The sequence below is a fragment of the Anopheles ziemanni genome, chromosome 3 (assembly GCF_943734765.1).
Source record: "Anopheles ziemanni chromosome 3, idAnoZiCoDA_A2_x.2, whole genome shotgun sequence".
NCBI lineage: Eukaryota > Metazoa > Arthropoda > Insecta > Diptera > Culicidae > Anopheles > Anopheles ziemanni.
In genome coordinates, this window is record NC_080706.1 from 63,546,458 (window position 1) to 63,556,044 (window position 9,587).

Below are 9,587 nucleotides of genomic sequence, written 5' to 3' on the forward strand. Positions count from 1 at the left end.
TCCAAAAAATCAGCAATATAATTCCAAGCCAAATTAAAGGACCAGGCGTCTCCATCAGAGTCGTGTCGTGACCATTAGCAAGAAATAAATAAATAAATAAATAAATAAATAAATAAATAAATAAATAAATAAATAAATAAATAAATAAATAAATAAATAAATAAATAAATAAATAAATAAATAAATAAATAATCCATTAAATTCGATTTCAACGATTGCAACCTTCAGTTTTCGTTAACTATAGATAGTTCAAACAATATAAATTTGAATATGTTGATAGGAAACTGTATTTTCTTGTCTTCTTAGAAATCAACCAACTTTCATTTTCCTCAGTTTAAGATGCACGGCATTCGGAGTGCCGTCTTTAAAAAGTTTTCATCTAGGAAAATGTTACAACTAAGGATGGTTTGTCAATCAGATCTCAATCCAAACCAATCCTTCTGACGAAAGGAATCATGGTATGAAAACCAGCATGTGTACCTTAGAAAATGTCTATTAAGTACTACTTGTTGGTAATTTTACTAAAATAAAAGTTTATTGAAATGTAAAGTAGTTTTTAGCTTATATTCCTCTCTTCCAAAAGCCGCTAAAAGTTATCAAATGTTTTCAGATTTTAAAAGTTTCAATGCTACCGCTGCATTTATGGTTAGATTATTGGGTTTATCGTTTCCCGGTGGGCGATAAAGCAGGAAACGCTTTCTAAAATAAGCAGCTTCTGTGGTTCTTCAATTCCCAAGCATAATGTCGTCGGGCTCACTAGAATGACATAAGATGCATCCATAGAAGCATGTCCACAGCCAGCCGGGTACACTTGAAACAACACCGGAACCATACCGTAGCAGAAACATTACCAAAAGTTGACTGCAAACGTACAAGCAAAACATTTTATCCGATTTGCGCTCACAATCTTTGCCCCCTGCTAGGTGACCTTTAGCTCGGCATGTGCTATTCTGGTCCTCTTGGGCACGAAAGTCACACAATGCACGATCTCGTGTGCTGCTGCAACTGGCTAATGTTCGACCTGTTGGAGCACGACCACGCTGCAACTTTGTCGCTGCTGCCTAGCATGCGAAGGCGGTAGGAAAACATGGCAAGAAAATCTGTACATAAAATTACCGTACGACAATAATTCCGTCCCAGGTGCCCAGGTTCCCTTCCAGATCTATTTTGAGACAAAATATTGGCACAGTAGTCGTTGAAAATATAGTACAGTACAAATAACAAATTATTTTGCCAATGCGTAGTGCTTCAGATTACATTTCTTAAGCTTTAAAGAATGAGATATGTCTTGTGAGCTTTACAATAACTATGAAGCTCACACATACATGTAAATTTTGTAGGAAAGAATAAGTGCTATTTAAATGCACTCCACTGTACAAATGTAGCAATGGATCTTCACCTGACAGGCACAGTATGCAAGAGTATCGTCATGTCTGCGACGGCCCGGTAACTGGATTTTCTCTTCTACGCTGATACCACATCCGGCCGGTTGTGTGGTGAACTTATGATTTTCTAATGTGTATTTGTTTGGCGGTTAGTTTGCAGCTAGTTCGGGCCACCGTATGCATTTCGGAAAGGTCACAGCGAGGATCGAGTGCCACCATATGTCACTTTCTAGCATCATCGCACATTTGATACAGCAGAAATGGCACGAAAGTGCTAAATTGTAATTTAGGCTAAGCGTTAGCTTTCCTTGGGATCACATTTCATCAGGAATGGAAAAAGGTTATGCAATGGCAATGAAACGATACATGGGATAATAAGAATAAAAACTCAATTGCTGGTTTCACTTTAGCGCTTCCGGTTGATTTACTGAATTTGCTGGTTCGCTTTCGTAACGAACTTTTTTATGGCCTGCATGCTGCGGTTTGCATGATGTGGAATTGCTAAATGTTTAAACCGCTTAACAAATAGCATTAATTTCTTTACAATGCATGAAACAACCCTTAGAGGGGATCAAAAGGCAAACCAAAACCACAACAAAAGGAACTAAGGATGGGGGAAAAACTCATCCGCCCAAAAACTGCTGACCAATAAACCTTTCCGTATTTGCAAAGAAATATGAAAAATATTTTCAACTATCACACAGCGGATGGTTTCTGTTCTGGACGATATGGAAAGATCCATGGCCCGCGGTCTTGTGTGGTCGCCGTTCAACGTGGTGCAAGTGAAATGTGAGACATGTAGTATAGAAACACATGGGAGAATAAAATCATGCCATATTTTTTATGGCCGCAGATAGCAACAGTGTCGCACAGGCTTATATGAATATGGAGAATAACAGAAGGGAATTTTGAAAACAACAATATTGTCCTGCTGGATCCTCTTACTGCTACAGGGCAATTAGTGACAGCAAAAGCAAATAAAATGGGCTCTTCTGATATAAACCTGAACTTTTAATTGAAGCTACAAAACATAAGCGACAACGGGGATCGTTTATGGTTGTTTTGCGGTTTTACACTCAGACCTCAAACAAACCAAACAATATGACTGATAAAAAGGACGCAATTTTTAGAAAGTATTCGAACTTTTGGAACTATTAGAATGTTTGTCTTTGTTCATCATCATCTATGATGATTCAAGAATGATGTTTGATCTTTGAAATTATTTGTTTTAGAAAATTAAACATGTCTGCTACAGCATTTTGTTACGATAATTTTGAGAAAAAAGTTAAAAATGTTCTAATTTTGAAAGTCATTCGTCGACTAACCCAAGGTGAGGTAAAGCAAAACAAAAGTGTGTAATGTTCAGTTACAAGTGTGAATCAGAGATCTTGAGAGTTAGTTCCTCTCCGAGACTCGTTGCGATCGGACGCACTTTTACCAAAACAGAGTGTTAAAAAAAAAAGTGCAAAAGCAAGCCACATCATGGCTGCTTCGAGAAGCACCCTGCGGGTGGATTTCTCGAAGCTCCCCAAAAGGCCGTCCTTGATGGAGGCCACAACCCTCGCCATGACCAAGCTGGGTCTAAGCAGCTCTTCAATCGTTTCAATCCGGACGAAGCCGGCATCTCACTTCCTTCACATCCGAGTGAAGGACCAGAGCCTTGCTCTAAGAACCGTCGAGGAGAACGACGGCAAGCATTCTCTCGAATGCGACGGGAAGAAATTCCCGATCCCGATCGTAATGGTCGACAATTCCGTGGTCATCAAAATCCACGACCTGTCCGAGGACATCACGGACAGATGCATTACGGATTTCTTTGCTCGATACGGAGAAGTCCGGTCAATCCGAGCCGGAGTATGGGCGAAGCCATACCCGTGTGCCGGAATCCCTGACGGATACCGCTACGTCACAGCGGTCTTGTCTAAGCCGGTGCCGTCATACGTCTCGATTGGAGGGGAAGAGACGCTGGTAACATACCGGGGACAGCAGCAAACGTGTCGAACATGCCGTCTTGCTGCACACCATGGGATGACCTGCACCCAAGGCAGGAAACTGGTGGCTCAGAAGACGAGCGTCAACGAGAGGCTGTCGTATGCCTCAGCGGTGCAGAATGGCACCGAAAACCCTGCTCCAGCAACAGTCCCCCGGGCGAGCACACAAACCGTCCGTGCACCGACCGACCCGGTGAGCACACCGACCGTTCCGGCAAGCACAATGCTCATCCCATCGAGCACACCGATCATCCCGGCGCCCGCATCGACCGTCCCGGAGAGCGCACCGGCCGTCCGCGCACCGACAGTCCCGACGAGCACATCGACCGTCGCGGCGAGCACATCGACCGTCGCGGCGAGCGCACCGGCCGGTGCTTCGAGTCTGACAATAGGCGCACCAGCAACGATCATCCCGATGCAGGCCACTAGCGTTGCGGCTAGTACACGGACCGTCCCGGCAGTAGCATCTTTCATCCGGGCAAGTGCGTTGACCGTACCGGCAGCATCGACCAGCACCAAGATGGACAACGCCGGACTTCAGGTGGACGCCGATACCTCATCGACGTTCAAAGCCCCTCGTGTCCCTTCACCTTCCGCTACATCTTCATCCCTTTCCTGGCAAACAGTGGCAGGTAAGAGAAAGACGGACGAACAGACGGACAGCGACGTGTCGTGCAAGTCTGGGGAGGAACCGATCAAGCGTAAGCCAGGTCGTCCTCCCAAAAAGACCAATGCCACGGCAGCGAAACCGACTGGGGTAATGGAAGTGGACGCACAGTAGTTTGGTGGAAATGGATGAGTTGATGACATCAGTGACGATCGCATCGATAAACATCAATGCGATATCCAATTCCACCAAACTAGATGCACTACGAACTTTCATACGCACTCTTGACACAGACATAATCTTCCTACAAGAAGTTTCTGTCAAAGACTTAGTGCTCCCTGGGTACAATGTTGTAACAAACATTGACCACACAAGGAGAGGTACAGCGATCGCCTTGCGGGTGAACCTAAAATTTTCTCACGTCGAGCGTAGCTTGGACTCACGACTAATCTGCGTTCGGCTTGAGAATTCCTCCACGCTATGCAACATTTACGCTCCTTCGGGAAGTCAAAACAGAGCTGAGCGGGAACTCTTTTTCAACCGCTCGTTGGCGTACTACCTGCGGAATGCACCGGGACCGGTCATCCTTGCAGGGGATTTCAACTGCGTGCTGAAGTCCAAGGACGCCACGGGTATGGGGAATACGAGTCTCACTTTGCAAAACTTTGTTGACAGTATGCAGTTGTGTGACAGCTGGGAGGCTCTCAAAGGAAACTTTGTAGAGTTCTCTCACATCACACGTGGTTCGGGCTCTCGCATCGATCGCTGCTACGTCTCTAAGGACATGAAGGATCAACTGCGTGCAACAGACATGCACGTATTGTCTTTCTCGGACCATAAGGCGCTCACGGTGCGCATCTGCCTTCCAAACATACCTCGCATGCGGCAAAATGGATACTGGCAACTTCGGCCACATATCTTGACAGCCGAAAACATGGAGGAGTTTAGATGTAAGTGGAACTATTGGACAAAACAGCGAAGGAGCTTTAGCTCCTGGATGGAATGGTGGATTCATTTCGCCAAACCAAAAATAAAATCGTTCTTCCGATGGAAAACGAATGAAAAATACTCCATGTTCCGCTTGCAGCATAACATTCTCTATGCGAAGTTAGAGTCCTCATACGGTCGGTATCTTTCCAATCCGATCGAGTTGGTCAATATCAACCGTATAAAAGGAGAAATGCTACTCCTTCAGAGGCGTTTCTCCGAGGACTTTACAAGGATTAACGAAACAAGGGTGTGTGGGGAAAACCTCTCCACCTTTCAGCTTGAGAAACGAAGGCGGGAGCGCACCGTGATCACCAGACTTACGTGTGACAACAACGTTGTTTTGGACTCTCCAAAACAACTGGCAGACTATATACATACGTACTACAGGGAGTTATACACCGACGAGACAACAAACGTTGACGATACTTTTGCCTGTCATCGTGTAATCCCCGAAGATTGCGAAATCAACAACGATTGCATGGATGAGATCACCTACGGTGATGTCCTTCATGCAATTGAAAAATCGAAACCTCGAAAGTCTCCTGGGCCGGATGGAATTCCGATTGAATTTTATCAGCGAACGTTTGGGATAATTTGGAGAGAAATCATATTGATTCTCAACGATGCTCTCAGCGGTCGTTTCCCGGCGGCCTTTGTAGATGGGGTCATAGTGCTTGCGAGGAAAAGGGGAGATGGGTGCACACTATCTTCGTACCGTCCGATCTCTCTGCTTAACACTGACTACAAGCTGCTTTCCAGAATTCTGAAGCAGCGGCTCGAGAAGATTATTGCTAGGTGGCAAATCATTTCACCGTCGCAGAAGTGTAGCAATAAACCCTGCAATATCTTCCAAGCTGTGCTCTCTGTTAAGGAGAGAATATTCGAACTCAAACGGAAGAAGAAGTGTGCAAAACTCGTCTCTTTCGATCTCTCGCAGGCGTTTGACCGTGTTGACAGGGGCTTCCTGTTTGGAACGATGGATTCATTAGGGTTTAATCCCGCACTAGTGCGGCTTTTGAGGAAAATTGGTGAGCAATCTTCGTCCCGTGTCATTGTAAATGGATCCCTATCACCTGCCTTTCCCATCCAACGTTCCGTGCGACAAGGAGATCCCTTGTCAATGCACCTGTTCATCCTCTACCTTCACCCCCTCATCAAGAGACTCGAAGATATATGCTGCGATCAGGACGACCTGATCAACGCGTATGCTGACGACGTCTCCGTGGTGAGTACTTCCCCTTCCACAATCGAGCGGGTGAGAGCAGCAATTGAGGCCTTTGGAGTCACTTCTGGAGCGAGGTTAAACGTCCTTAAAACCACGGCTCTGGACATCGGAATGGTGACAACCGAGAACAGAATCAACCTGCCATGGCTGCACACCGTAGAACGGCTCCGTTTACTTGGAATTCTGTTCTCTAACAGTATCCGGGAAACAGCGGGCCACAATTGGGATACTGTTATCAATCACTTTCGTCAGTTGGTATGGCTGCACAGGGTGAGAGATCTAAACCTGCTGCAAAAGGTAACGCTGCTCAACTCATTCTTGCTCCCTAAGCTATGGTTTGTTGCGTCAGTCTGTTGCCCTCGCGCAATGGACATAGCCAAGGTGACAAGTTTGATCGGGTCTCTCCTCTGGAACGGATCTGGGGGTATACGTGTCTCGCTCCAGCAGCTGGCCCTGCCACGAGACCGTGGTGGCTTAAACCTACACATCCCAGCCGTGATGACAGCAGCCCTACTCACAAACCGCTATGTTGCAGAACATCAGAGCCTCTCATTTGGAGCCCAACACATCTTGTGTGCGGGAAACCCCCCAGATATTACATTGATACCGTCTACGTATCCGTGCCTTCGCAGTGTTGTCCAACAACTGGCGTACACTCCATGTACGGTAAAAACACAGCTATCCACCAAGGCCCTCCGCAGGCTGCAAGTGAACAGACTACCCCCAGCCAAGATTCAGTCCCATCCGAAGGCAACCTGGAAAAAGGTGTGGAACAACATCCACCGAAGCAAACTAACAGCGGAGCAAAGATCCACCTTATATTTGCTTGCGAATGGCAAGATCCCGCACGGAGAGCTGCTTATGCGTATGGGACGCACGCCTTCGGCTTCCTGCATGTTCTGTGTTGAGTGTGACACCCTGGAACACATGTTCACCTCCTGCACTCGCGTTATTGCCGCCTGGGACCTGCTGCAGCAGTGCATCAGGAATGAAGCTCCAGGGTGTCAGTCGTCCTTCGAGTGTCTCCGATTCCCAGTGCTTGGGAATATAAGCTTTGCGCAGCGGAAGGTTGTCCTTCGTTTGTTTGCAAACTACATCATCCACATCATTGGAAACAATGATGCTGCGATCGATGTAAATGTCCTTAAGTGTGCACTGTATTTGTGATTATAGAGTATAAGAAAGTTTTGTTTGTACACCTTATCTATTTATAAAATAAATAGTTTATATTTTACAAAAAAAAAAAAGATGCACGGCATTCGGAGTGCCGTCTTTAAAAAGTTTTCATCTAGGAAAATGTTACAACTAAGGATGGTTTGTCAATCAGATCTCAATCCAAACCAATCCTTCTGACGAAAGGAATCATGGTATGAAAACCAGCATGTGTACCTTAGAAAATGTCTATTAAGTACTACTTGTTGGTAATTTTACTAAAATAAAAGTTTATTGAAATGTAAAGTAGTTTTTAGCTTATATTCCTCTCTTCCAAAAGCCGCTAAAAGTTATCAAATGTTTTCAGATTTTAAAAGTTTCAATGCTACCGCTGCATTTATGGTTAGATTATTGGGTTTATCGTTTCCCGGTGGGCGATAAAGCAGGAAACGCTTTCTAAAATAAGCAGCTTCTGTGGTTCTTCAATTCCCAAGCATAATGTCGTCGGGCTCACTAGAATGACATAAGATGCATCCATAGAAGCATGTCCACAGCCAGCCGGGTACACTTGAAACAACACCGGAACCATACCGTAGCAGAAACATTACCAAAAGTTGACTGCAAACGTACAAGCAAAACATTTTATCCGATTTGCGCTCACAATCTTTGCCCCCTGCTAGGTGACCTTTAGCTCGGCATGTGCTATTCTGGTCCTCTTGGGCACGAAAGTCACACAATGCACGATCTCGTGTGCTGCTGCAACTGGCTAATGTTCGACCTGTTGGAGCACGACCACGCTGCAACTTTGTCGCTGCTGCCTAGCATGCGAAGGCGGTAGGAAAACATGGCAAGAAAATCTGTACATAAAATTACCGTACGACAATAATTCCGTCCCAGGTGCCCAGGTTCCCTTCCAGATCTATTTTGAGACAAAATATTGGCACAGTAGTCGTTGAAAATATAGTACAGTACAAATAACAAATTATTTTGCCAATGCGTAGTGCTTCAGATTACATTTCTTAAGCTTTAAAGAATGAGATATGTCTTGTGAGCTTTACAATAACTATGAAGCTCACACATACATGTAAATTTTGTAGGAAAGAATAAGTGCTATTTAAATGCACTCCACTGTACAAATGTAGCAATGGATCTTCACCTGACAGGCACAGTATGCAAGAGTATCGTCATGTCTGCGACGGCCCGGTAACTGGATTTTCTCTTCTACGCTGATACCACATCCGGCCGGTTGTGTGGTGAACTTATGATTTTCTAATGTGTATTTGTTTGGCGGTTAGTTTGCAGCTAGTTCGGGCCACCGTATGCATTTCGGAAAGGTCACAGCGAGGATCGAGTGCCACCATATGTCACTTTCTAGCATCATCGCACATTTGATACAGCAGAAATGGCACGAAAGTGCTAAATTGTAATTTAGGCTAAGCGTTAGCTTTCCTTGGGATCACATTTCATCAGGAATGGAAAAAGGTTATGCAATGGCAATGAAACGATACATGGGATAATAAGAATAAAAACTCAATTGCTGGTTTCACTTTAGCGCTTCCGGTTGATTTACTGAATTTGCTGGTTCGCTTTCGTAACGAACTTTTTTATGGCCTGCATGCTGCGGTTTGCATGATGTGGAATTGCTAAATGTTTAAACCGCTTAACAAATAGCATTAATTTCTTTACAATGCATGAAACAACCCTTAGAGGGGATCAAAAGGCAAACCAAAACCACAACAAAAGGAACTAAGGATGGGGGAAAAACTCATCCGCCCAAAAACTGCTGACCAATAAACCTTTCCGTATTTGCAAAGAAATATGAAAAATATTTTCAACTATCACACAGCGGATGGTTTCTGTTCTGGACGATATGGAAAGATCCATGGCCCGCGGTCTTGTGTGGTCGCCGTTCAACGTGGTGCAAGTGAAATGTGAGACATGTAGTATAGAAACACATGGGAGAATAAAATCATGCCATATTTTTTATGGCCGCAGATAGCAACAGTGTCGCACAGGCTTATATGAATATGGAGAATAACAGAAGGGAATTTTGAAAACAACAATATTGTCCTGCTGGATCCTCTTACTGCTACAGGGCAATTAGTGACAGCAAAAGCAAATAAAATGGGCTCTTCTGATATAAACCTGAACTTTTAATTGAAGCTACAAAACATAAGCGACAACGGGGATCGTTTATGGTTGTTTTGCGGTTTTACACTCAGACCTCAAACAAACCA